The following is a 14,028-nucleotide window of genomic DNA, read 5'->3' as shown; positions in this document are numbered from 1 at the left end:
CGTGGTCCCTTTTATTAATATGATTGATGTGGTACGTGAGGGAGTTGAAGGTACCGTACGTCTCTTTCTCATTTTATTCTTTCTACTCGACAGGTATTTGAATGATTTTCTCTTCGGTATTTAGCTATTTATTTGGCTATTTAGGGAGCTATTTGTTACTTTATTCAATTTAAAACACTGTCCCATAATATGAATTTGTCAATTATTTGGTTCATATTAGCAGACAGCGATTATTTCGTAAATAATATGACAAAAATACAGCAAATAAATAAAATACTATTGATTGAACTCAAACATGGTAATTTCGTTCTAATATAACCAAATTGAGAGGAAATATCATTATATTATCACACACCATTAGTTATAGAAGTGTTGAATTTTAACTACAAATAATTAGATCCTCTGAATTTAAACTTTTGTTTCTCAAAAAATATAGCATTAATCGATTCGAAATTTTACAGGATTATTTAAAAATGGGATAAATGTGAAAAAATTTGATATCCTTGGTTGAAATACTAAAGAATTGTTACGACTTAACCATTAAGTGTTCAACAATTAACAACGTCCGACGATGATTAACTTACCCTAATTAGGTCTATAGGTATTATACACTGGGCTGGGCGGTAAATTGTGGACTTTTAAATGCTGTTAATTTTCTCATTAATAGATGAAGGTTTAATGATTATTTTTTAACATTCTGATTAGCCAACCTTTGTGCGTAAACAAACTTTAATAAATATTTCACCATTTCAGATCTCCTAGATGCTGAAGTTGAGGTGGCGAGGATTATGGACATCGTGAATTGATCCAGGAGCCTGGTTTTCCAGGTGACCGAGATACTTAACGAATTTTCCAGGAATGCAGGGGTAATTTAAAGAAGTATCTGGAGTTCCTTTCAAGTTTGGAAAAGAAGATCAAGGAGGACCCCACCAAATCGATGAATCGTCTCACCAACGACTACTCTGTAGCTGCTAGAACTACCAGGAAGGCCATGCAGGACGAACAAGGATTGTTCTCATACGCAAAAACCACATGCCACCTTCTGGTGGGGGTCATGAAGACCAGGGGCTTGAGATTCCACGTTCTCTACCCAACCTTGTAGGAAATTATTATTATTATTTTTTTTTGGGGAAGGGGGCTGCATAAATTATTTTTTGGGTCACTGATTTTGACAAAGTAATAAAATTTAACACTACACAGCCTCTTGGGTGTTACAGATCTAAAATATTACGATTATTACTGTTGTTGAGAATATTGCATTCTTTAAAGTATGTGTGGATTTATTTGGACACCCTGTATATGTTAATGCTCTCTCAAAAGATACAATTCCATTCAGGGGGAGTCATTTGAATGATAATAATTTTCCTAGAGGCTTAGATATACAATGATTTTCCTACATATACATATATTTACCCATTATTCTTCCTCATTTCCAAGAAGAATGTGTAATAACAATAATCTGCCAATAAACGTACACGGGACTAGAAATGATTAGAAGTAGTGATTTGGTTTTTCATCTCTCTCTCTCTCTTTTCTTTCTCTAAAATATGTATATACACTTATTAGATGATAGAAACAAGAAGAATGTAGAAATAATAACTTTAAAAAATCACGAAATTTCATGCTGCGATGATATTTTCAAAAAAGAAGAAGAAAAAAGTAAAAAAAAAAAAAAAAAAAATGGATGAATCTATGGATGTATCTTTATGTTGGTATGTATGTCTATGCATCAACTAGATGCATTAAATCAGGGATCCTCAACCTTTTTCGTGCCACGGACTGGTTTCATGCTAAAAAAAGTTACGGGCCGGAATTCATTTTATCAGTTTTAAGATAAAAATATGATGATGTAGCTAAATGATGCAATACCTTATTTCGGAGGGCCTAAGGTTGTCGACAAAGAGAAGAGGGCATGTCCAAAGGTTCTGTAGTACATTTACAAGTAATATATGTAATGGCGACGTCATCATGAGCCTCTGTAGGATTTTATTTCTTTGGGTAGTGCTGGGCTTTTTTGACAATTTTGCAAGGAAAGTTTTTTTATAGATATTAAATTTGACAGGTATTTTTTTTTTAAGATTCCAATTACAGTTTTTTTTTAATTTAACAAATCTTTAGACAAGACGAACATTTTTTATTGCTACGATTTAAAAAGTCAAAAAGTGGGAAGACAATGATGCCCACTTGACCTCTACGGATCCCACACCACACTTGCCCCCTAGTTTTCTAGATATTATATACAATCCTTCCTATATATTCCGCCCCCCCCCCTCCAATATAAAATACCATGATGACGGCACGGGAATGCAAACCGGGCCATATGCAACATACAAAAATGACCTTTTGTTTAGTATGAATCATTAACACAATGTTTTTACCTTTGTCCAATATGAGTAGGGATTGTATTATATTAAGTTAAAATATTGGTTTTTTGTCAGAATTATAAATAAAGGTATGCCAATTGGTCTTTAAAACCAAAAAATCACCTTTTATGCGTACAAAGTTATCTATTTTAGAATGAAAATTGTTACTTATTAAATTTTATTACACATAATAAAAATATCTTTAGAGGGACAGGAATAACAATTTGTATTTATAAAACAATATTTTCAATTGACAATAAAGAAAAAATGAAAATTCAAAAACTTTTTCCAACCCAGTTCCTAATCTCTCGAGCCCTAGTGGTTAAGAACGGGTTACATAATATATATTAGTTTTGCTATAATACCAATATTTTCGTACGGGTTCCGACAGGCCGGTCTTCACTATTGCTAGGCTCCATACAAAACAGATTTTACAAGGATCAAATCCAAATCTTGGTAATGATAAAGATAATAACTGAGGCTAGATCAGTTTTAGCGTGAGGGAGAATTGGACAAGAATATGGGCCTCTTTTTATATTCCCCTTATTTTAGAAGAGAAATGTCAAGTAACCTTTTCTAAGAAAAAAATTATTCCTAATTTTTTCATAAGTAACCTTTTATGGAAAATCAAATTCAGGGTATTTTCTACCCTGAACGGGCTTGATTGCATAGATTGCAGCAGTCTAAGGCTGGCTCTAAGTTTAGTACCATAACTGTCATCTGTTTTTCGATACTTTTTGCTACATTTTCGACTAAATATGAAAAACAAAAATATGATTCAGGTTATTTACTTACATTTCATTTAAACTGTTACAGGGGGAGGGGCCAACTTGAAACGAAACACTTTATTTGTTAAAGGGAGTAAGTTCCACTAAATAAAAACCAATATTTTTTGAAAAAATGGTTTTGCATGTAACAGTTCATATATAATTTAAAACCGTTTAAAAAATGTCCGTATCCCGGTATACTGAAAAACACTAATATGTACATTCATACAAAAATATGATTGCTTTCAATGGTTTAGTTGTGTATTTCATTTGTTTTTACAGTATTTTAATCTATGAATGAAGATTGTAGATTTTGAGATAAGGCTTTAATCCAAAAAATAATTTGTCAGATCCTAAAACTTTGATTAAATATACGTTAAATAAGTGGATTACGAGTAACATTCGGTTATACAAAATAGTTTTACGTCATTAAATGTCATTTCATGGGTATGTAATCATCAACTTACCTACAAAGGCAAATATATAGTTTTATTTTTACTCCTTGGATTTCACATTAACTTTGTCGAAACTAATCAAATCAATAATAAGTTTGTAATTAGATCGCCTCCAAGACATCTTAGATTTGTGAAAATAGGGTCCACTTAGTTTTGTGCCCTTGATCTTGATTTATGAAACAAAAGAATCAAAATATTTCGCCCATAGCTTTAAATTTGGGATTGTAAAAATGGAGAATTTTCAAGGTAAAAAACAATCTTTTTTAAATTTATGAGGACTGTACCGTTTCTAAATATTTTACATTAGAAAATAATTATTTATTCCAGACAGAAAATTATTACCAAAAATATATACAAGGAACTATTTCATTTCTTAGGTGTCAAACTTATGATCCATAGGTCAGATCTAGAATTCATTGGGGGGGGTTAAAGTGGCACTATATAAAAATAATTATTATATACCAATATTGATATTTGTGGGCATGTCAACACTATAGGGGGATAGCATGATTTTTCTAAAAACTGAGCGTGTATTATATTTGTATTCTTCTAAGAAAATGTTTATCAACATATTATTCTACTTAACACGTTTGGAGGCATCGTAAAATTCCTCTTAAAGCAGAAAAAATACATCGTCATAATTTAATAAATAGAAATTAATATATATTATGTATTTGAATGACCCATAGGATCGGGCCAAATTAATCAATACAGCAAAGTATGTCCTTTTGCCTCTATGATTGTATGTATATATTAAAACGGGTTACTGGATGCACTGTATAAAGTGCTCCATGATGTATATCATAAAAATATTTGAATCAAAAAAATACCAATGTAGTCGTATTAATTAAATATTACATGCACGTGCCTGTAAAGCAAGAACACTGTTTCTGTTGGTTTTTGTTATTGGTCTCTTATGTATATCATAATTCAAATAATTTTTCTGTATACTCCTATGTTAAGATTTGAATTAAATATTTTAAAATTAATTTTGTTTGTTTTTATTGGTGAACGCTTTAAAGACGGAAGTACTCATCATTCGTCCCAATATATGTATTTTTTTTTTTTTTCAAACTCTTCTTCTTCTATTTTAATTCTAGAGGAGGAAACTCGTCATATAAATTGATATAAGTATTGAGTAGCTACGTGTGAGTGTCATCATGAAAAACGGTGAGTAACACTGAGGATTTTTTCGGAGTTATCTTCTTGAAAATTAAAGTCAAATTAGTTTTTTAGCCGACAACTTACAAGGCAATGCAGGGTTCTACGACCTATTAATAGATCAAATGAAAGTTCTAAAGTATACCTATCATTCTTGGCTATTTTAATTCATTTCAGAAATTTAAATACACAGCCTATAGTTGACTAAAATATTGAGTTGTATGTGCATATGATGAAAAAAAAAAGATTGGTTATTATGTATTCAAAAATATTTTTGTGCTAATTTTACACATTTGTGAATAAGTCCTCAAATATAACAATTATTAAAAAAAATCTTTTTATTTATTAATTTGACCCAAGGGTATCCGCAGGATTATAAATATATATGTTTTTTTTTTTATTTTGGGAGGGGGGCTTGGTTTTGGATTTTTTTGAAAAAAAAATTGAAAAATTAAATTTAAATTTTTTTCGTCAAAAATTTCAAAAATCCATAGCTATCTACAGAAAATTAATTTTTTTTGAAAAAATTTCAAAAATTAACAGCTACTTATAATAAAATAAATTTTATTTTTTATTTTATAAAATTAAATTTCAAATATAAATTTTTCGGAAAAAAATTCTAGAAATAAGCAAAAAATCCTTAATTTGGGAGGGGATACAGACCCTCTAGCCTACCCTCTGAGGACACCCCCATGACCACATCGATATCCGGTAAATTCAAATGATTTGACACCCCTGTTGTAGATGCCTTGTCAAAAGAAGCAGAGTGATTGTTGATTCTTTTACTTAGTTTAAATTGAGCTCAGAAATTCTCTTTTTTGGAATATTGACTCTTTAGGGGGGTTACCACATGTATCAATTTATTTCTGAGAACTTTCCATATTTTAATCTTTAAACTTTATCTTATCTTGAGATGGTAAAAATGGCATGTTAGTAATTTTTATGCTTTCAAAATTTATTTTACCATCGTATTTTCACTCTTACAGACAAAACACATTGTACATCCATCACAAAACCTCTTCATTTTGGTAAGCAGAGATATTGAGGGTTGAAGATAAAAAATATAAAGTTTTTGCCAATAAATTGTCTGTACACATATTACGGTTAGACAAATGATCGATGCAATAGCGTATTTTTAGTATCTTGCAATCAAAGATATCATTGTAGTTATGTTATCTATAGAGAAAATTGATTCTCAAAAGTTCCCCCACACATTCTTTCAAATATCTATTATATAGACAGTGTGCAATATATTCAATGAAACATACCTACTCTTGACAAACTATGTAATATGTATGTACAATGTACATAATTCAAGAACAAAAATGACTTTTTTGTGAGTGTGTGATTGACTGACTGAAGGACACAATTCATCTATCTCTCCCTCTCTTCAAAGAAAAATAAAAGAATTTTAAAGTCAGTCAGTCAGTTTTTAAAACAATAGGCATATTAATTCAATTATAACTTTTTTGTGTCTGTTTCTTTGAGGGCTGTAAATTAGAGCTTTGTTTCGATGACAGTGAATAGAGGCTTATTCTTTTTTTTCTAGAAAAATAAAAGAGTAAAAAAAAGGAACATTTATCATTTTATTTTTATTATTGTACAAAAAACGTCTTTGGAATGCAGAATAAGAAGAAAGGGGAAAAGAGTAAGAACCCTTTGACTCTGATTGCATTCTTTATGAAATGAAAGGTATGTATGTAGTACACACAAAGGTAGAAGAAAAATAAAGGTGACATCATTCCCTTCCCCCGACGAGAGAGAGAGAGAAAAAAAATGAACCCGTTTCACCAATGGTTGTTGTCCCAGAGTTATCTGTTTCTGAATTTAGTAATGTGTCTTGTTTTTACGACACGTCTCCAGATCAATTTTTGTAGATATTTATCTTGTCGTTGCTTCAACTTCTTTTGATTAATTGTATAAAAATACAGGCTGGGAATTTTTAATTTGGAAAATTTAAGGATAATGTATATTACGATTAATTTCTCAAAATTAATTCAGCATTTCAATAACACTTTTCCTCTTACATAACGGGGCTCCATAGTGAACCTCTGCCTCAAACCTGGCTCTGAACCTGACATAAACCTTGATGGAAGAACTCCTTACCCACGTTGGACACTACCTCGAAAGAGGAAGCTCACAAGTAGTAAACAGTGTAATGTACACGTTCATTGGACTCTCTCTCCAAGAAACCTCACACATAGTGGGAGGGGGGTGTCCAAGTAGTCAAAGGGATTCAGATCCGGTGAGCTAGAAAGGCACATGTCTATTCATATTTATCGTGTATTCCATTTATTTATTATCCGTTATTAGGCCAAAATTATCTTGAGTTTTCCTAGCAGGTGTTCCCGAACCATCAGACTCCTTCAAAATCCAGGAAAAAACGTAAGCAGTTGATTTGGGCAGTTTGATAAACTCAATAATTTCTACGGCGTTCGTATTCGGAGGACATCTCAAGGATTGTGTATTTTTTCTTATAAGTTTTGTAATTTAAATCTGAGGAGCATAGTTTCGTAAACATAGACCTTAGAGTTTGCCAAGATATTGAGGTGTACACTTGTTTTGAATTTGAAAACCCCTAACCTGTATATATGCTGTATACAAGTTGCAGTTTTGTACAAGTTGCAGTTTTGTACAAGTTGTAACTTGCATAAACAAGTACAAGTTGTATCCCAAAAATAAAATGAAATATTTTAAATGTAGGATTTACAGTACTTGATTTGAGAAGAATACATAGATGCTTGACATATTAGTAGTCTAATTGTTGAATACTTGAAAAATATGGACTCTGCGGTACATCATAAAGTTCATATGTCCACAGTTACATATATTACTTCATAATACATAATAACCATGCAATTTTTTTAGATCAAAATGAAATGATAATATCAATTAATAGTTGGTAATTAGAATGACCAGTGTTGTATCCTAATACCACATTTTAATACAAAGAAATTACAACTTGTACAATTTGCTTATACAAGTTGTAACATGTACAGAGATCCCAACTTGTACAAAACATATATTTTTGCCTTTGACCAATATATATTTTTACTAACAAAAGTTATCTACTTTGCCACAGTAATAAAGTTCAATAGAAGTTTTTGTTGATGTCTTGGAGAATTAATGCCTGCATCCGATATTTTGAATGGATAAAAGTTTTGAATGTCGTTTCAAGATACTTAATCGTTCCGTTTTCATTATTAGATTACTCGTTAATATTCCGAATGTAGATTCATTAGTTTCACATGGACGTTCCTGAAGATCCTTCTTTTTGTTCCGTCTTAAGTTTGATAATTGATTTTGAACTCTTGTATTCACCAAGTAGATGCAATTTCTTTGATTTCTTTGGTCCTGATATGATTGTTTACAATAACTTTTTTTATGGTTTGGGTAGTTTGTCATGTCTAATTATCCAAAACTCTCCACAAGGGTGAACTTTAGATAACCACTGCTATCACCATTTATAGCTTAGACGTTGGTATTATTTAATAAGGTGTTATCAGGAGGAGCATAGGAAAAAACCCTCTCTTTTGTTGACTTTTCAATGTCTTGGTGACATTGTCTAGTAACAAGACCCAAAGAATTATTAACAAAAAAGTTTTGTCCAGATTAAGACCAAAAATAATAAATTAAAAAATATTTTTAAGAAACCCGCCTTGGGCTCGGCTCTTCAGTATATTGGTCTAGGATAAAATGGTCTTTCACTCAATAACTACCTGGAATCAATCCCAAGTCGGAACAACAACATACAAAAATGAAGATATTTTTTCTTTTGGTTTCAATCTCAAAGTTTTGGCCTTGGTGTCAATATTAAGACAAAAGAAACTTAATTAAGATTTTATTTTCCTATTTCAAATTACAAGATATGGATCCCTCACGGTTTTGGTCTGGAACAAAATGTATACTTAAACTTTTTAAAGTTTAAGAAAACATCAAGATATCCAAGTATCACCACTACGACCAAATTGAACATCCAGCAACGGAGGTCTAATCTTTTTATAATGTACTTCCAGTGCTGTAACTAGGTACAAAGGCGGCATTAGGAGCCGTGTTCAACCAAATCGATTTTTGTGACTCAGATATAATTGAAATTTTAATTTACTGGATTCTAAATAAAATCATTTTTTCTTGATTTGGTCTCCATTCTTCAAAGTCTCTGCTTTCCAAATTCTTGATCTAAAAAAAAAAAAAACAACAATGTACATGAATCCATCACAATAGAACCAACAACAATATAAAAAACCTACACATCTCCAATTTTAATCACAAATATGGTGAAATTTCAACATGTTTATACAGCATATTAAATAGCATTGCGTTGGTGGATATTATATATATCTATATGACGTTTAGAAAAACATAAAAAAATTATACTTTGATCCCTTATCAGTCCTTCAGGCGGTCTTAATTCTACGTGTACGTACCATTGATTGTCATCCACGATCTTGGAATCCTTTTTTAGTATCTTTGATGAGGATAATGTAAAAATAGGGTCGATATATTACTGTTATAAATTTCGACAATTACAAAGTTCAATTGTCCACTGATATATTACTCGTAAATATTATAATACCCGAGTAATATTAATAGATACAAAGGGAATGATATCATCAAGTAATAGTTGGTAATTACATGGATCAATTTTGTCGTTATGAGAGGTACATCTTAGAAATTATCGACTGGGATCTCTTTGTTGTTATAGAGTGGGTACACAAGACTTGCACTTGCATTTAATTAGGATGTTTTATTACGCAACAAAACGACAGCTAAAAGATAAATTAACAGCCTTTACTTATATTCCATGTCTCTAACTGTAAAAATGTAGGAGCAATAATAAAAAAGGCTATGCGTGTGCAATCTCCTCCACGTCGATGTCAATCCCAAGAAGGCTGCAGAGACCGTTGGCATCTCCATCCAGACTGCCAACAAAATCAAAAAGTCCAGTAAGAATGAAACTTGTGTTGAAATTTGTATTCTGTAAGCAACAATATGCCTGACTTTTGGCTAACCTCCACGTAGCCTTCCTCCTGCCTTGACTTCAAACCCCAGGACAGGACATTGTAGTTTAGGGCGTCCTGGAGAAGAATGACTACCGTACCTCTCGTCTAAACTTTGATTCGCTCCGATCTCCCATCATGATAGCGTGGTACGCCATGTTCATGGTCTTGATCGTCAAGAGCTGCTAGTCTGTATGCTGTCGTGCCGAGGCTGGCATTACTTTTTGATGAAGACATTTTAAATTAAGATATAGTATTGAAACATTTCACAAATTGGTTTTGAGTTGCCTTTTCTTTATTCCATACAAATCATATTATTCATAATGTAGACATGCTACTATAAGTTTTGAGTTCCAACTCTGCAGAATGAGAAACCTTATAGTACGCACAGATTAAGAGCCCCACAACAAAAATGGTGTTGTTAGAAGATAACATATTACAGAAATCATTATCACGAAGTCCATAATATCTTCTTTCATTCAATTACACGATGATGACGTCTAAATTTACATTTAAATAATGACGATGATGATATTTATGTATACGATGGGAGAAGAGAAGAAGTCGAAGATGGGAAGTCATTCAAGCAGTCACTATAAGAGTATCGTACCTAATATCTTTTCTCAAATAACAATAACAAAAAAACGTGATCCTCTTTTCACAGTAGTGGCATATTATAATACCTAGTAGCTTTTTTATTATTATTATTTAAATAAATAAAGTCAAATATTTATATATGAATATTATATATGCATATCGAGAAGAGTCGTGAGCCGTAGCAGCCAGCCCCTTACCATGCGTGTCATTATAATATGTTGACGTCTTTATTACTAATACACAATACGTATATTAAATGATTTAGAAATCTGTCAAAACTCTTGCAAATATAATGCAGATTAAATATGTCTAATATTTATGTACACATCAATTACATACATATCAGATTGATTATCATTTATGTGCAAGAGACTATGCCAGAATAGTCATAATACAGGGACTGTAGCCCAACCAAATTAAGGAATATTTGGTTTTTATTAGATTTTTTTTTTGGTAATGATGAAAAAATTTTACGCAAAAAATAGGGTAAATTTTTTTTCATTTTGGCAAGTTATGTAGCAGAGCAATAAATTAAATATTTGAAATTTATTTTCAAAAAATGAGTATTTAAAATTTATTTCCAAAAAAAATGAGTATTTAAAATTTATTTCCAAAATATGAGTATTTAAAATTTATTTCCTAGAAACTTAATATTTTAAACTTAATTTTTGAAATTATTGTAAATTCCAGTGGATTTTTGATTTTTCTTTCAACAAAATTTCATATTTTAAATTTTTTTCCAAAAAATTTACTTTTCCAATTTCTTTTTTCAAAAATTTAATTTTCTGTGAAAAGGTAAGAATTTTTGGATATGGACAGGGTTAAAAATTTGGACTTGGTGTGATTTGAAGAAACAAATGTCAACAAATGACAAAAATTTGAATGATTCAAGACCAAAAACCGAGTTTCAACACTAATTTTGAACTAAATACGAAAAAAAATAAAAATCTCACGAAGATATAAGTTACTTCATTCACTAAATAATTTGAGGAAATAGTAAGTGAGTAACAGTTCCAACATGTTGACATCCCATCAGATCCCATCTTTCAATATTAAGGACACATTATATATATCAATTATTGACGTCATCATCTATCAATCTCGACCATTTAGGATATAATATTAATAAAAATGAAACATTTCAACTATGTCTAAATTAAGCATAACCGCAAACTATTTTTGTGCATGATAGATACCTAAAGCATATAACTGAGATTCATGGGCATTTTTGGTGTAGATGTATGTGTTTTAGTCCTTTTTACAATAAAATATCAATTCTTATATTTTAGTTAAATCATTTATTTTATTTTGATTATAATAATTGGCCAACAAATAAAGGAAATATATATACGTTTCAAAGATGCTTAAATGTCTTTTTCATGTCTCACAATGTCCTAATAGCTGTTTCTTATTTAAAATTCAATGATTACTGAATTATAAAACCCTCTTATTTACATTAGACTGTCCCGTTTTTAGGCTAATATGTGTTTGTCTTGTACCATGCGGAAAAATGGTTTTGAAGGCTTTGACTTTTCTAAAGTAGATTGTTGGATTTTCCCGAGTAGAAAATGTATTTGTGCAGCATGGGGAAAAATAAACCCAAAAACGGGTCAGTCTACGCACAAAAAATAAGAAAATGGATATCATCAATGTTTTTATGTAGAGTGGAATGTTTGTACTACACACATACCTACATAAGTCGTCCCCTCCCCTTCTTCTCTTCTCAACCACACCACAGGTAATTCTTCTAATACTACAACCATCCAACCAATCAAAGGATCTGTTGTTGCATTATGATAAGCAACCATGGAAGGGGGGGGGAATAGGTGAATTGACAAATAGAGCTCTTGAATATCATGTACAATATTATATGTATATATGGCCCGTTAACACAAAATCAAGATATAATTATGTACTTTTGTATTTGTCCATTAAGTCATCATTATATTATAATTCTTTTAATAAATTTATCAAATATATCCATTGTAGGAGTTGCATGCTGCACTTAAAAATTAAAGCTCCTTCTTACAATGAAAGAATAGACACCGACGTCACAGATGGCATCATAAATCAAAGAGGCGTCATTTTGGGTGCATAGAGCATATATATATATATATGTATTTTTTTATAATGAACACACTTTAAAAAAAAAATATAGAAATAATCATCAATTATCAATTGGCTTTAAATATACAAAAAAAAAAAATGATATATTTATTAAACACAACTGTATTGAATACTGCTTCATGCCAAAGAAAAGCAGAAATATATGAATTTCATAACATCAATAAATAGTACTAAAAATCCTTATCAAATATCTAGATTCTTACAAAGATTTTATTTTTCGGTGGATTAGAGGTAGAAAAGTAGAATAATGTGACTAAAATATCTTATTCTTTTCAAGGTGATAATTAATTTATTGTCTAGACATATTTTTCTATATAGTCCTTTTATTTGTTGGCCTCATTGACATCGAAATCCACCGCAGTCATGTATGCTACTCAGAATTTTATAATACTCCCAACTTCTTGCCTAAAAATATCAAGAATCAACATTATATCCGAAAGAAAATACTAATAGTTTACAGAATATCAATAGAATTGTATCAGTTATATTCCATATAATTCTTCATCTTCAATTATATCTCTGATAAGTGTATAGGATCATTTTCTGTGTATGTATTAAGCTTGTTTTATGATCGTTAATGAGCCTTGCCCTATTGATGTTTCGTTATTTAGCTATAGGAGGTTGCCAATTGGAACATTTTTCACTGTTCTTTCTAATATATCATTTAGCCTCAGTTAAAATAGGACATAACGAAGACGAGTTCTGAACGAGCTGAAAACGAATAAACAAATAGTAAACTCTTAACGGCTTAGATAAACAAAGTTTCAAGATATCATTAATATAATCAAATGAAAGTAATCAATTATTGTTGCATATTTAAAAATCTCAAGACTTTGAAAATTTGATACGAATCATCTCTAACGTAACTTCAATATCCCAAGATCTTGGCATAAATCCCAAGGAGTGGCATTTCTGACGGTAGTAATTGAACATTTTCCTTAATCTAAATGAGAAAAAAGTTTACATTCTTTTAAAATTTGATTGTTTAGGCCTTCAAGATAGCTGGCATCAACAACGCTTATCTCACATGATATATTATATTTGAAAGATCATATTGGCTACAAATAATATCTCAAATATCAAATGAAGGATCTTTTCATATCCTCAAAATGCATATTTATATAAAGGACACAAACATGGGAATGAAATATTCAGCTGTTTATACTTGAGGAGTAATTTCCTCACTTTCTTCATATTGTTGAAGATTACTTTTTTGTTGACGCAATACATATGTATATAAATATGTACAACCAGAAGCACCTTCTATTACGCCATCAGGAAACTACATACCTTTATATAATTACTTTTTCATATTTTGTTTTGTTTTGGTTATATATATAGGTAAAGTGAGAGAGAGAAAAAAAAAACTCAGATAGATAAAAATCAGTCATTATTTTTAATGAACTATTTTTTCTTCTTTATTTTGGGTTATTTAAAAATAAAATGATACATCATGGGCTATTTATAGCAACCAAACTACATTTAACTAATGAACAAATATAAATCTTACAAATACAAAAAAAGATTTCGGGAAGGGGTACAAACAGGACTTTACAGC

Source organism: Lepeophtheirus salmonis, chromosome 4 (genome assembly GCF_016086655.4).
Source record: "Lepeophtheirus salmonis chromosome 4, UVic_Lsal_1.4, whole genome shotgun sequence".
Classification (NCBI taxonomy): Eukaryota; Metazoa; Arthropoda; class Copepoda; order Siphonostomatoida; family Caligidae; genus Lepeophtheirus; species Lepeophtheirus salmonis.
Note: the sequence above shows the minus strand (reverse complement) of the source record.